The sequence below is a fragment of the Eublepharis macularius genome, chromosome 5 (assembly GCF_028583425.1).
Source record: "Eublepharis macularius isolate TG4126 chromosome 5, MPM_Emac_v1.0, whole genome shotgun sequence".
Lineage (NCBI taxonomy): Eukaryota > Metazoa > Chordata > Lepidosauria > Squamata > Eublepharidae > Eublepharis > Eublepharis macularius.
Window position 1 is genome coordinate 6,722,359 of NC_072794.1, and position 14,437 is coordinate 6,736,795.

The 14,437-nt window shown below is 47.5% G+C and overlaps 1 protein-coding gene across 2 annotated transcripts in view; it reads left to right on the forward strand.

Moving 5' to 3' along the window:
- Positions 1 to 3,507: 3,507 nt before the first annotated feature.
- Positions 3,508 to 14,437, forward strand: part of TJP3 (tight junction protein 3) — a 76,465-nt gene continuing 65,535 nt past the window's right edge. The window contains exon 1 of one of the 2 annotated variants that reach the window (XM_054979942.1): positions 3,508 to 3,608. The gene's annotated coding sequence lies outside the window, so the exon portion shown is untranslated. Of the gene's footprint in view, positions 3,609 to 4,129; positions 4,225 to 14,437 lie in introns of those variants that run through there. The other variant, XM_054979944.1, reaches the window with a different exon arrangement.

Here is a 14,437-nt window from a genome sequence, read left to right on the forward strand (position 1 = left end):
CTTGAGGGAAGTTGACAAGTGTCCAACCTGTGTCATTCGTCACTTGTAGTTTGGCCCTTACTCAACTAGGTCCAATCCCAAGGATGCCATCTTGAGTGTTGGCCATCTTGCTTCCTGACAACTTGGTATCTTGCCAGAAATATAAATGTAAGTAGGATTGCCAGCTGTCCGCTATTCACCTGGACAGTTCAGTATTTGGAGAGACTGTCCAGAGGAAACATTCCCCAAATACCACACACCTGGCCTGACCCCTCCACCTTCACCCAGCCTCCTGCAGTACCACCAATGGGAGTGGTCCATCGCCCAGGCACTCAAGTGGTCTCCTGCGGCTGTGCAGTACTGCACCCAGGCACCCAGAAATGGGTCATCACAGTGACATCACATCCAGTAGTGATGTCATTGTACCGGCTGGGAGCACTCATGTGTTTGTCAAAAAAGAAGGTTAATCTGCTTCCCTGTCTCCCTGGGGTCTGCTATTATGCTAGCAACCCTAAAGGTAAGCTGCAGGAATTTAGAAACGTCTTAAGTAAATAGATGATAACTTTATTTAGAATAAGCAGAATAAAGCAAAGAAAAAAAAAGAAAGATCCTGTTCTTTAAATAGCAAGTAAAATAAGATAGGATAAAATAAAACTGCCAAAGGAAATCAAAGCAGCTCCCCCTCAAGTAAATGGGCTCCGATTAGGCACCAATTAAACAATAGTTGAAACGTAAACCAGCATGCCTACCGTTAATTAAGCCACTTAGAAAGCATAAGTCAAAGTGAAAGCAAAAGAAGTAAAAAAAAATCACCATCACCCTCCCAAGTTCTAACAAACCCCTTAATTTTTTAATATTTTAAAAAACTGACTCCCGCTCTCTTACTCTGCGAATATAGATAAGCAAGGGGTGGGGGAGAGAGAGCTAAAACCAAGCTACTTTGAAATGATAGGAACTGCAAAATAAAGATAAGAAAACTAAGCAGAGAATAAGGAGAGAGGGAGAAGTGGGGGGGAGGGAAGCAGAACCACCATAAATAAGCTTCCTCCCTCCACCCTCTGCATTATCTGTCTCATGTGCTACTTAGGACTGGAGTGCAGAAGTGGAGGGGGGGGCCTTTCTTTCTCCTGCCCAATGGCACAAGCTGCTTTTTGGAAAACGACGGTCTTCCCAACACAAAGCCCCACATTACCACCAAAGGGGGAGAATTGAAACAAGTTCTTTAAATAAGCACGAATGACTAGGATGTGTTGCTCCAAGAGTCAATATGGAATGGGCCAACTATGGGTTACTTACCACCTACACCTACCCCAGTGAGAGACCCTAAATCTCATTATAAAGTACATTTAGAACCAGTCTGTTAAAACTACAGTGTGAATCTGTAGCACTGCTTTGAAAAATAACTTCTGTGCGGTTAGAATCAGGTCCAGTAGCACCTTAAAGACCAACTAGATTTCCAGGGTAATAAATCCAGAGGAGTTAGCCATGTTAGTCTGTACTCTGTAGTAGAAAATAGTAAAGAGTCCAGTAGCACCTTTAAGACTAACCAACTTTATTATGATTCTCAAAAGCTTATGCTACAATAAAGTTGCATCTGACGAAGAGAGCTGTGGTTCTCATAAGCTTATGCTACAATAAAGTTGATTAGTCTTAAAGGTGCTACCGGACTCTTTTACTATTTCCAGGGTAGGCGCTTTCAATAGTCAGAGCTCCCTTTAACTGACTCTCCTCTTCAAACTGTCAAAAGCTCATCTAGTTGGACTTTTAAGATGCTACCGGACCCAAATCTTGCTTTTCTGCTACAGACTAGCACAGCTACCTACCTGAGATTATCCTGTGGGGTTGTGCTTTACGGTTCTGGGGGCCAGGGGAGAAATCTTGAGGATCTGATGCCAGGAGGGAAGGGGGGATCTGGTATTAAGTGGCCCAGCTCAACATAAGGCCAATTCCATCATAGTTTTGGGAGCCAGCAATGGTTGATCCTAAAGCGAATGCTAGGAATTGAACTGGCTTGGAAATCTATTCAGTTCTGTACTAACCTTTAAGAAACTCAGGGCCAAACTACAAGTGACACCTGACACAGGTTGGACACTTGTCAGCTTCCCTCAAGTTTTGATGGGAAATGTAGGCTGCAAGACCAGGATGCCTACATTTCCCATCAAAGCTTGACGGAAGCTGACAAGTGTCCAACCTGTGTCATTCGTCACTTGTAGCTTGGCCCTCAGGATGGCATACATGTTCCCCCCTATTTTGTCCTCACAGCAACCTGATGAGGTAGGTCAGGATGAGAGTGATAGCTAAATGGTGACTTGAACCTGGGGCCAATTGTTCCTAATATGACCCTCTGTATCACGCTGGCTTTCTTCAGAACTAAAGTATGAATGTTTTAGTTTTTCCATGTTAAATCATGACATGCAGAAAATATTTTAAATCAATGAAAAGCACGTTTATTTAATCTTTCCCTTCCATTGAAAAACCAGGTCATAAGGGTTTGGTATGTGTGTATGGAAGGTGAGATTTCTCAGGTGCCTAGGTGGATCTGGTCCTTGGGGCCTGCCCAAGATTTGGCCACTCCTGGCTAGCAGCAGTGCTGCAAAACCCCCACATCCCGCACCATCTGGCATATGCGCTGCTTTGGTGGTGCTGCTGTGTGAAAATATAAGCATCCTAAACAGCAAAGGATGCTCCTGTGGCCATGAGGGTAACCCTTCCAGCCAGCAAAGACCTGGAAGCCAGGCTTGGGCCCAATTCTTTGGCCAACGCAAGACTTTCTGCTGGTTCCTCTGAAGGTAAAGGAGCCGGGGGGGAGGGGGGGACTGAGCTGCAAGGCACTGAAGCTTCTGCCAAAGTTTCACCGGCAGGCTCCCTGTAAAAAGGAAGCAGAGTTCCAAAGCCTTTCAGCACCTGTGTGACAGGCTAGCATTCCACAGGGAAAGCCTTCCCTGCTTGAAAATGAATTGAAAGCGCACCTACAGAATTTCTGTCTGTCGCGGGCATGCTAAACAGACGAGCACAAAAGGTCTCTCTGGTCTGGTATTGTGACGCCGCCATGCAGGTACCTCTGGTAAGTGTGCCCCCATTGTTTGTTTTCAGAGTCTGAGATAGATGGCCTCTGAATATGGAGGTTCCATTTCACTGCCACGATTGAGTTATTGTCAATGTCTGCCTCCTACTTTTTCATCCTCCTTATGATGGCCTACATGGTTCTCCTCTCCTCCAACTGAACGTCACAACAACCCAGGGAGGGAGGTTAGGCTGAGAGCGTGTGACTGATCCAAGGCCACCCTCTGAATTTCATACCAGGGGAAGAGGGAAGAAAGGGGGAGCATCTTTAACAACAATTGCCACACCTCTTCATTTGTATCTCGCTCTTCTGGGCAGATGAGAGCGTCCCTCGCCTCCAGCTGCCAAGTTTCCAGGAGTTCCGCCGGCTCTCTCCTGCCAGAGTGATCCAGAACGGAAAGGGTTAAGGCAGGAGGCGGCCGCCCCGGAGAGTAAGGTGCGACCGCATACCTGGGCGAAAGGGCGCGCATCTGCGCGCTGCTTGCCAGGGCAGGAGGAGAACGGTTGCTCCGAGCTAGTCGCCCCGACCCTGCGCCCCGCAGTCTGCCCAGAGGGAGCAGCCCACGGTGAGTGCTCGGGGCCGGGGTGGAGGAGGCGGCCAGGCACCAGGGTTGTCAGCCCTGGATACGGTTGGGCTCGCCTGGCTCCCGGGGAGACCCTTCTGTGGTGCCTGTCCTGCTTCGGGAGATCACCCCCCCCCCCTCCCGAAAGGCTGGAGCGCGGCTTCGCCGGCAAAAAGGCCCCTCGCGCCCGGAGGGCCACGTCCCCTCCCTAGGTGGGCGGGGGGGCGGGGGCAGGGTTTTCCGGGCGGCACGTCGAGCCTGAGAATGCGCCGCCCAAGCAAGGCGTCGCGGCCCGCAGGAGTTCGGCTGCTGCCTTTAAATATTCTAATTGCTGTAATACGTGAATCTGTAAATGCGCCTTCGGGCAGGTTAGGATCTGTGCTTCCTTGTGGGCGCACGTGTCGGAGTCTGCTGCTTCCTGGGCGCCGCGTGTGTGTTGTGTGTTGCGCTCTGCAACTTGATTTTTTAGGAAGGGGGGTGGGGTGGGGTGGGGAGGGGTAGAGCAAGTCTGACCAGAGGCCTTTCTGCCTTTGGATATAGTCAGGCGAGGCTGGAGCCGTGCGGTTGCCAACCTCCAAGTGGTGGCTGAAGATCTCCCAGAATTACAACTGACTTCCAGGTAACAGAGATAAATGACTCCTTTGCAGGGTGGACCCTATGTGACATTATATCCCCTTCTTCCCCAGGCCCCGCCCCCAAAATCTCCAGGAATTCCCCAACCCGGAGCTGGCAAGCCAGAGAGTTGGACAGTCATTTGAGCCCTAAGCTGCTTGCCACAATTTCTGCCTGCATCAAAGCAGCAGGGGTGTGGGCTGGTTGCCAGCAGTTCAGAAGGGAAGAAAGGCAGAACTTCACTGCATGTCGCTATCATGTGTGCTAAGGAGCGAGAAGGCTGAGCTCCTCTCCAGTACTGAGATTTATTTATGGATTTAAAAATGGCTTGCAACTCCCCCCCCCCCTTTTCCATGTTGCTTCTGGGCAATCAAGCATAAAACAATCAAAATGTGCAACAAAAACACCCATCTTCATGTCTGAGAATAAAGCCTCTATAACAAGGGATACCAAAAACAAATGCAGTAGATAACAATAATATAGAGTGTACTGGAAAATCCATCCTAGGCCAGAATTGTACAATACATGGTTGTTGTCTTTGCTGCTGTAAAGTTTTCCTTGATTACCACTTCCTCCTTTTTGTGAAAAAAAGCTGGCGTAAAACGAGTTGTTAAAACATTTCCAGTGACTGCAAAGAAAAGTTGCAGTTTTCCTTTTTGAGCCAGCTGCAGCAACTGAGGGGGAGAAAGTAAAGAGAATTACCAGAAAGCTGGCACCTAACGTTCAGCCCACTTGGCACTAGATGAATTTCTGGTGGGAGAAAGTCCCTCAGCCAAAGTTTGCTTCCTACAATGTGCTTTGTGCAGGATGTGTGTGCTTCCGTCACAGCCTTCGGACAAGTTCTGCTAAGGACTGCCGGGTGGTTGGTTGTGATGCAACCTGCTTTGGGGGGGGGGGGGTTGCTGCTTTTGTACCTAGCAACTCCCTCGTTGCCATCAGCCCTAGAAGCTATTGCTTTTGACCCTTCCAGTCACCAGGCTTTGCTATTCCTGGTGTGGGGAGGACGGAATACATATAATATAAATAAATAAAAAGTTGGCCTATCCAAATGTTTAGGCTCAAAAGTGGTGGTCCATAGCCTGCAGAGTTCATAATCTCTGCATTTTTCTGCTGAATGAGTGCTACTCAGCTATGAAACAATATATGTCTTTCCATTTTCGTTGTCGTTTAAAATAATCAATATACCTGATTTCTCATGCTAACCCCATCTGGAGTTTGGGGACATGGATAGACAATACAGATATTAACTACAAACCTGAGAAAAAGTCCCAGGTTTTCCGAAAAATCTGAAATCTAAAAAAACAAAACCATTGAGGGAGTTAACGCCCACTCCCCAAATAATAGAAGCAGCACTGGTTAAGTTTAAGATACAGATGTCATCAGGGGTGTTGCTAGTCAAGCACAACAGTATTACCAGCCTTCAAGCCTCGGGCAGGTCCTTTTTCAGGGTAGTTTTGGCCTTTGAGGGAGGACTCATCAGGGCTGGGCCTACCAGCAAGGAAAGAGTAATTTACTAGACTTGTATGACTTGCCCAGGCCTGGCTGCTTCCTAGTGTTTAACAGCACCTAACCCACATGGACCAGTGTGCTGTAGTGGTTAAGAGTTTCAGACAAGGATCTGGGAGACCCAGGTTTGAATCCCTGCTCTGCCATGGAAGCTTGTTGGTTGACCTTGGGCCAGTCACATACTCTCAGACTAACCTACCTGACAGGGTTTTTGTGAGGATAAATGGAGGAGAGGAGAACGATGTAAGCTGGTGGTAAGCTTCTACTGGGGGGAAAGGTGGTATAAATGAAATAATAAATATAGCTGAAGATCAGTGGCAGATAAAAGGTCGGTTGGTGAGCAGTTGGGAGGCTGAGAAGGAAGCCCAGAAAGGTGAGGATATGGGGCTTCCAGAGGGAGGGAAAGGGAAAAAGTAGTGTAGGGAAGGGGGATACAAGGGGAAATGGGGTGCTGTCCACAAGCCGTTGTGGTTCCCCATCTGGCCCTGCAACCAGCACTGGGCAACTGAGCCATAGTTCTCTCAGGTAGAGTCTGCCAGGGGAGGGCAGGAAGGAAAGTTTCAGCAATTCTTCAACTTTGTATTGGATCCTTGTTATTGCTATATCTTTGTAAAATCCTACGGCATTGTTTATGGAAATGTCCTTGATACTGTATGGAAATGACCTGATATTGATTGTACTAATTTCACACTATGTAATCCGCCTTGAGTATCAGTGAGAAAGGCGGACTATAAATGACATAAATAAAAAAAAACAAAGGCTATGATTGGTACTGGAGGCACCTTAATCCAAAAGCCGGAATGTCATACACGTATACCCCCAAACATTCTGATTTCAGAGGCGGGGAAGCTTTTACTGGTCAATAAAAACTCAGGACATATTTTTCTGTAATTCCAGTAAGGAGCGAATAAAACATCACCTTTTTTGCCCTCTAGTACCAGCCAGAACTACTTGCACTTATGCAACAATTTATCTCCAAGCTCTTCTGCGACTTATAGAGGTTGTGTGCAGTTTTAGCTGATGCTCCATTCCTTAATGAGAACTGGCTACTGCCGTATATATTACATGGGGTTGCCCTTGGAGACTGTTTGCCCGCCTCAGTTTGTCACCAAACCCTGCACCATGATTGTTGGTTGGTGTTGGTTACAGAGAGCATCTCTTGCCGTTCTTAAAACTGGCTCACTGTGATGCAAAATTCAGAGTAGTCCGTTATTTTTATGTATAGTCCACCTTTCTCACTGAGACTCAAGGTTAATTCAATACAGTCAGCAGCTGGGGCATTCAATACATCTCTTGCACTAAACAATCTAAAGAACACCCGCTCCTGTAACACATCTGCTCATTTATTACACTCTTTTGGCAAGGCTGTTCTCTGGGGGCCCTCACCTGCAGAGGTGATGAGGGTGGTTAACAGGGACAGGGCCTACTTAGTGGCGGTGCCTTGTCTCTGGATCTCTCTCCCTCAGAGATTTGCCTGCTGCTTTGTGTTAAGTGCTATCCATTCTTATGCTGCTGTCATCGTTCTCTAGCTCTTTGGAATTAATATTTTAAGCCACAGTTTTTAGATTGTACATGAATGGAACTGTGACTGGGCATAAACCAGGAAATGTAAGAACAGATCTTTCTTGTATACACTAAACAGCCAATTTATGCCTTTTTAATTTCTTTTCCTTCGCTGTGTCAAAGTTGGACAGAGAGCAGCTAGAAGGGACTATGCTTCCTTTTGTGGATGCTGGGAGGCTGAGCAGAAGGGTGTCTTGTGGCAGTTCCTTTTCCGGTAAAACCTGTCGGGTGGGGGTGGTGAAGGAAGTGCCCTTTCTCCCTTGGCTGCCAACACCAGCTCATGGCTCCTCCCCGCTTGTGTTTATATCGGGTTGACGGCAGGCAGCTGCACCCTCCAGGGTGTGTGTCCTTCTGTCAATATTTGGATATGGTCTCTGGGTCAGGAACTAATTTTGCAGGTGAGTGTGGGATCTGCAACGCCTGAGCCCCACCTCACCATCAAGATGTTGTTTACTGTGTCCTGGTATCGGATTGAAGTTGCTCATAAAAATGTTCAAGGTATTCTGCAGAATCAGGCCAATAGTCCATCTAATCCCGTCTCCAGTTTCGCCAAGGTGTCCCCTGAAGGTGCCAGCTTAAAGAATTCCTCCAGGTCATCTTCACAGTATTTCTTTGTTCTCCCAATACTGAATAATTACATATCATCTGCACACTTTGGCTGCTACATTGCTCACCACTGATTCCAAATCATGAACTGATACAAGAGTGCTGGTCCTGACACGCTGCTTCTTGCGAAGTTCACCCCCCTCCATTGCGAGAAAGGTCCATTTGTTCCTGATCTGTTTCCTCTCTGTGATCCCATTTTTAATTCTCTGGTCCCGTGACTGCTAAATTTACTCAGCAGTCTTTGGTGAAGGACCTTGTCAAAAGATTTTTGAAAGTCCAAAGGCCTGAGTACGCATGTGCTGTACTTGTGTTTAATGGGGAGAAGCCCCAACCTACCTCAAATTGTACATGTGACCACATTTGCACTCAGAATGGTTTGGGGGGTGGGTGGGAATGGGCTTGTGAGCATACATGAATGGAAGAAGAGGCCTCATCCGCCCCTGCTTCCTTCCCAGCGTGCTTCTGCAGATAAAAAGAACCGTGGGGCAGGCTGTTTGTCTTACTGCCAGAGATGCATGTCTCCTGGGCAGACACATGAAAAGGGCTGTCAGAGACCCTCCCCCATGGCTCTTTTAGATCTGCAGAAGCAAGCTGGGTGGAAAGCAGGGACAGATGAGGCCGCTTGTTCTTCTGTGCACATACTCCCTAGCCCAGTGAGCTAGTTTGGTGCCGTGGTTAAGAGTGCGGGACTCTAATCTGGAGAGCCGGGTTTGATTTCCCACTCTTCCACTTGGAGCCAGCTGGGTGACCTTGGGCTAGTCACGGCTCTCTGGAGCTCTCTCAGCTCTCACAGGGGGATTATTGTTGTGGGGAAAACAACAACATGCTCCGTAAGACGCTCTGAGTGGGCATCAAGTTGTCCTGAAGGGCAGTATATAAATCGAATGTTATTATTATTATTTCCCCCACCATTTTGAGGGTGAGTGCAGTCACACATAAAATGTGACTTTGGTTGGACTTTCCCCCCATTAAACACACGTATAGCATGTGTGTGATCAGGCTCCAAGAGTATATGGTATCTTATCTACTAGATCATCCATTTCCACATTCTTGTTAACTTCAAAGATCTCCAAAAGTTTGGTGAGACCAGACTTTTACTTTGCAGAAGCCTTCCTAATTTTTCCCTCAGCAGGCCTTATTCCTCTACATGGTGAATAAGTTTATCTTTAATGACGCTTTCCTAGTAGTTTCCCTGGAACACACATTAGGCTAACTAGCCTGTAACTTCCTGGCTCACCTTTGGATCTATTTATAAAAACTGGTGTTACATTTGCAACTTTCCAGTTTTCTGGTAGGGAGGCCAAATTTAGTGACAATTTCTACATGGAGAAGATTACTGGATCGGGGGAACTTTGTTGACGTGATTTATATGGTTTTCAGTAAAGCTTTTGATAAGGTCCCCCATGACATTCTGATGGGCAAACTGGAAGACTGTGGAGTGGACTATAGGACAGTTCGGTGGATAGGGAACTGGTTAGAGGACCGCACTCAAAGAGTGGTGGTCAACGGCGTTTCATCAGATTGGAGGGAGGTGTCCAGTGGGGTGCCGCAGGGCTCGGGTTTGGGCCCAGTACTTTTCAATATTTTTATCAATGATCTGGATGAAGGAGTGAAAGGGCTGCTCATTAAATTTGCTGATGATACCAAATTGGGAGGAGTAGCAAACACCCAAGAAGATAGAATTAAAATCCAACAAGACCTGAATACTCTGGAGAAGTGGCCAGCTGTGAATAGGATGCAATTCAACAAAGACAAGTGCACAGTATTACATCTGGGCCATAAAAATGGGAAGCACAAATACTGGATGGGGAATTCACTTCTGGGCAGTAGTATATGTGAAAGGGATCTTGGGGTAAGAGTGGACTGTAAACTAAATATGAGCAGTCAGTGTGATGCGGTGTCAAAAAAGGCCAGTTCAATCTTGGGTTGTATCAAAGGGGCCATAGCGTCAAAATCGCAGGAGGTCATAGCCCCTCTCTATACTGCCTTGGTCAGGCCACACCTGGAGTATTGTATGCAGTTCTGGAGGCCTCACTTCAAAAAGGATGTGGACAAAATCGAGAGGGTGCAGAGGAGAGCGACGAGGATGATCAGGGGTCTGGAGACTGAGCCCTACAAGGAAAGGCTGAGGGCCTTGGGAATGTTTAGTTTGGAGAAGAGGAGATTGAGGGGGCACATGATTGCTCTCTTTAAATATTTGAAAGGCTGTCATTTGGAAGAGGGCAAGGAGCTGTTCCAGTTGGCAGCAGAGGGTAGCACCCGAAGCAATGGGCTGGATATTAGGAAAACGTTTTTCATGGTCAGAGTAGTTCAAAAGTGGAATCAGCTGCCTAGGGAGGTGGTGAGCTCCCCCTCATTGGCAGTTTTCAAGAAGAGGCTGGATGAATATTTGTCAGAGGTGCTTTAGGCTGATCCTGCACTGGGCAGGGGGTTGGACTAGATGGTCTGTATGGCCCTTTCCAACTCTGTGATTCTATGATTAACACTTTCACATTGACATTTAAGAATCTTTGGATGTCTGGACTCGAAGAAGTAAATTTGGCCTGAGAGCACCAGGTGCTGTCTTGTGCTGTGTGGTGGTGGAGAGTGCCCTTAAGTCATAGCTGACTTATGGCGACCCCGGGTGGGGTTTCCGTGGCAAAATACTAACAGAGGTGGTTTGCCATTGGCTGCCTCTGCAACCCTGGTCTTCGTTGGAGGTCTGCATCCAATTAGTAACCAAGGCCAACCCGGCTTAGCTTCTGAGATCTGATGAGATCAGGCTCACCTGGGCTATCCAGGTCAGGGTGTCTTGTTTAATTGTCTAGCTCTTGTTGTCAGAACAAATTTAAATCCATATGTATCCCACCCAAATTCATATTTTTTGTCCTGTTCTAAAGAACTCCGAGTCCCCACTCTTGCTGCTTTAGGTGGTCTCTCCTGTGCACAAACAGCTCTGGATTGGAAACTTTCAGACCATTCACTGGTCTAGTCCAACACTGTTTGAGAACTGTTAATGAAAAATGTGAAATTATCCTAATTGGAAGTTTTTGTAAGCCCAAAGTATCCACCCACCGAGGCGCCTTCAGGTTTTCCATCCACGTGAGTTACTACTCTAGCTTTATCCCGTTTTATTTCTGACATTGTTTTGTCCCATCTGTATACAGAACAAGGTTGCATCATAGAGTCACCTGCAGAAATGCCTGCCCCATGAGAAAGCATGCCTGTCTCTGTCTGCATGAGTGACTGATGGGTGGGCTCCTGCTAACTTGTCTGATTTTTTTTTCTTTAAGCAGTTTCTTTCTGTTGTGCCAGCAGTTATCAATACATCTGACAGCAACAAATTCCATATATTGATTGTGTACGGAGGGTAATTAGACAGTATATTACTATCCAGGGCTTTTTTTCTGGGAAAAGAGGTGGTGGAACTCAGTGGGTTGCCCTCGGAGAAAATGGTCACATGGCTGGTGGCCCCACCCCCTGATCTCCAGACAGGGGAGTTTAGATTGCCCGGTGCGGAGGGCAATCTAAACTTCCCTCTGCCTGGAGATCAGGGGGTGGGGCCACCAGTCATGTGACCATTTTCAGGAGGTTCTGGAACTCCATTCCACCGCATTCCAGCTGAAAAAAAGCCCTGTTACTATCTAAATTTAGATGAGGGCTGGACAGGAGACAAGGTAGAACAGCCAAAGTTGTTACAACTACAGCTTTGCTGAGGAGGAGAGCTTTTAGTGCTTTGGCTCACTGGAGGTGGACTTAAGAGCTCCAGCCAGGGTTTTCCAGCTTCCTGTCTGACTGGCTCCTGGCCTTGTAGCTGTTTACCTCTCTGCATTGGGTAACCCCATATGATCTACATTTCCCCTTTTGCTCCATGTGTCAATATTTGTTGCAAACGCATTTGTTACAAACGCATTTGCAAAGCAAAGAATGGTGCTTAGTCACTATGATTCTGTGATCTCCGGCCTGCAAAGTGAGTGGTAGGTAGGCAGTAGGGTCGCCAGCTGTATGCACACAACTCCTGGGAGATTTTGCATGTGGGGCATAGTGAGAGGCATGGCATAAAACCACAGTGATTTGGGAAATTCCTAGCATGTTGCTCTGATGTTGCTTCCAGACACATAACCAGGAGTGATGTTGCAACACCCTGCAATGCCATGGTTCCCCACATTTTGCTCCCACTGCTTCACTGAGCAGCAGCAGGAGACGGGGCGGGGGGAGTCTCCTGCTGTAGTGGGAGACCTCTAGCGGGAGGGCAGTGCCAGACACCATCCAGCAGTGGCTCCTGTAATAGGCACAGTGATTCAGATCTGTTGCAGACTGTTCATGCATCCTGGTAGCGCTTTGGTTTTCGTGTGTGCACCTTCCGGGACGTACAGGCCTTGAGTTAAATGTGACACTGTCAGGCCAGAAGACTTTCCCTGTGTGTCGTTGCGCATGCCCCATTTAAACTAGGCATGTATGCATGTGCCAGGTTCATAGCTCAGGTGGCCATTGTGGCAGCATGCGAACACTGCACATATTAACTGGGTTAATACCCAGTTCAGATGGCATGCTGGGCACATGGGTACCGTGGCATACCAAATTCTTGCCTATTTGTCACATCTTCCTGTGGCCCTTTCTTTGAGGAGGTCAGAGTGGTCTTCCTTCTTCCATCGGATCCTCCCAACAACTTTGAGAGTTGTGCTCAGAGAAAATGACTCACCAAAGGTCACCTTGTGAGCTCTTGGCTAAATGAGTTTTCAAACTGGAGGGTCCTAGTCAAACAGCCTAGCCAGTGGTACTCCCTCTGCTGCTCACGAAGAGTTACATTTTCACTTTGCATCAACCAAAAGAGTCATATTTCTTGCTGTCTCTGGTGCGAGATCTGCACTACAGGCAGGGTTCCAGCTTTCCCGTTCCTCTGGTGGTGGCTGTGTCGATGTGGGAACCATCTACCTGCCACAAGCCCCACCAGACAAAGGTGCTGTGGGACAGTGTTCCCAAGCCACTGAGTTTGGTAATGCTGGCCTGTGGCAGCATTGCATTTAAACCAGACCCGAGTCAGGAATGTTTTGGTGTGGCTTCTGTCATTTAGAAGGCTCTAAACAGTGTTTTAGGGCTCTTTTCCAGAAGCCCTCTTCCGGTCTCCAAGGCTGCCCCAATTTCCCCTGCATGGCCCTTTTCTAGGAGCTCATAGAATCATGGGTTTGTGAGGGACCTGTAGGATCATTTAGTCCAACCCCTGCACAATACAGGAAATGCACAGCTACCTCCCCTCCCCACACCCCCAGTGACCCCTGCTCCATGCCCAGAAGACAGCAAAACACCATCAAGATTCCTATCCAAACAGGCCTGGGGAAAATTGCTACCTGACTCAGAATCACAGAGTTGGAAGGGGCCATACAGACCTTCTAGTCCAACACCCTGCCCAATGCAGGATGAGCCTAAAGCATCCCTGACAAATATTCATCGAGCCTGTTCTTGAAAACTGCCAGTGAGGGGGAGCTCACCACCTCCCTAGGTAGCTAGTTCTACCTTTGAACTACTCTGACTGTGAAAAAGTTTTTTCTAATATCCAGCCGGTACCTTTCTGCATGTAATTTAAGCCTGTTGCTTTGAGTCCTCTCCTCTGCTGCCAACTGGAACAGCTCCTTGCCCTCCTCCAAATGACAGCATTTCAAATACTTAAAGAGAACAATCATGCCCCCCTCAATCTCCTCCAAATGAAACATTTCCAAGGCTCTCAGCCTTTCCTCGTAGGTCTCAGTCTCCAGACCCCTGATCATTCTCGTCGCTCTCTTCTGCACCCTCTCGATTTTGTCCACATCCTTTTTGAAGTGAGGTCTCCAGAACTGCATACAATACTCCAGGTGCGGCCTGACCAAGGCAGTATAGAGAGGGACTATGACCTGCAATTTTGATACAATGGCCCTTTTGAAACTGAGTTTGCCACCACCTTTTTTGCCACCACATAACATTGACTGCTCATATTTAGTTTACAGTCCACTCTTACTCCAAGATCTTGCCACGAGCTCAGTAGGTGGCCTTGGGTAAGCCACTCCTCTCAGCCCCAGCTCCCCAGCTGTATTGTGGGGATAATAATAACACTAACTTGTTCACCACTCTGGGTGAGGCACTAATTTGTCTAGAAGAGCGGTATATAAATGCAGTTATATTATCTCTTTCGCATACACTACTACCCAGAAGTGTATCCCCCATGCTGTATTTGTGCTTCACATTTTTGTGACCCGGATATAATACTGTGCACTTATCTATGTTGAATTGCATCCCATTCACAGCTGCCCACTTCTCCAGAGTATTCAGGTCTTGTTGAATTTTAACTCTATTTTCTTGGATGTTTGCCACTCCTCCCAATTTGGTATCATCAGCAAATTTAATGAGTAGCCCCTTTACCCCTTCATCCAGATCATTGATAAAAATATTGAAAAGTACCGGGCCCAAAACAGCCCTGTGGCACCCCACTGGCTACCTCCCTCCAATCTGATGAAATGCCATTGACCACCACTCTTTGGGTGCGGTCCTCTAACCAGTTCCCTATCCACCTAACTGTCTTATAGTCTGGTCTG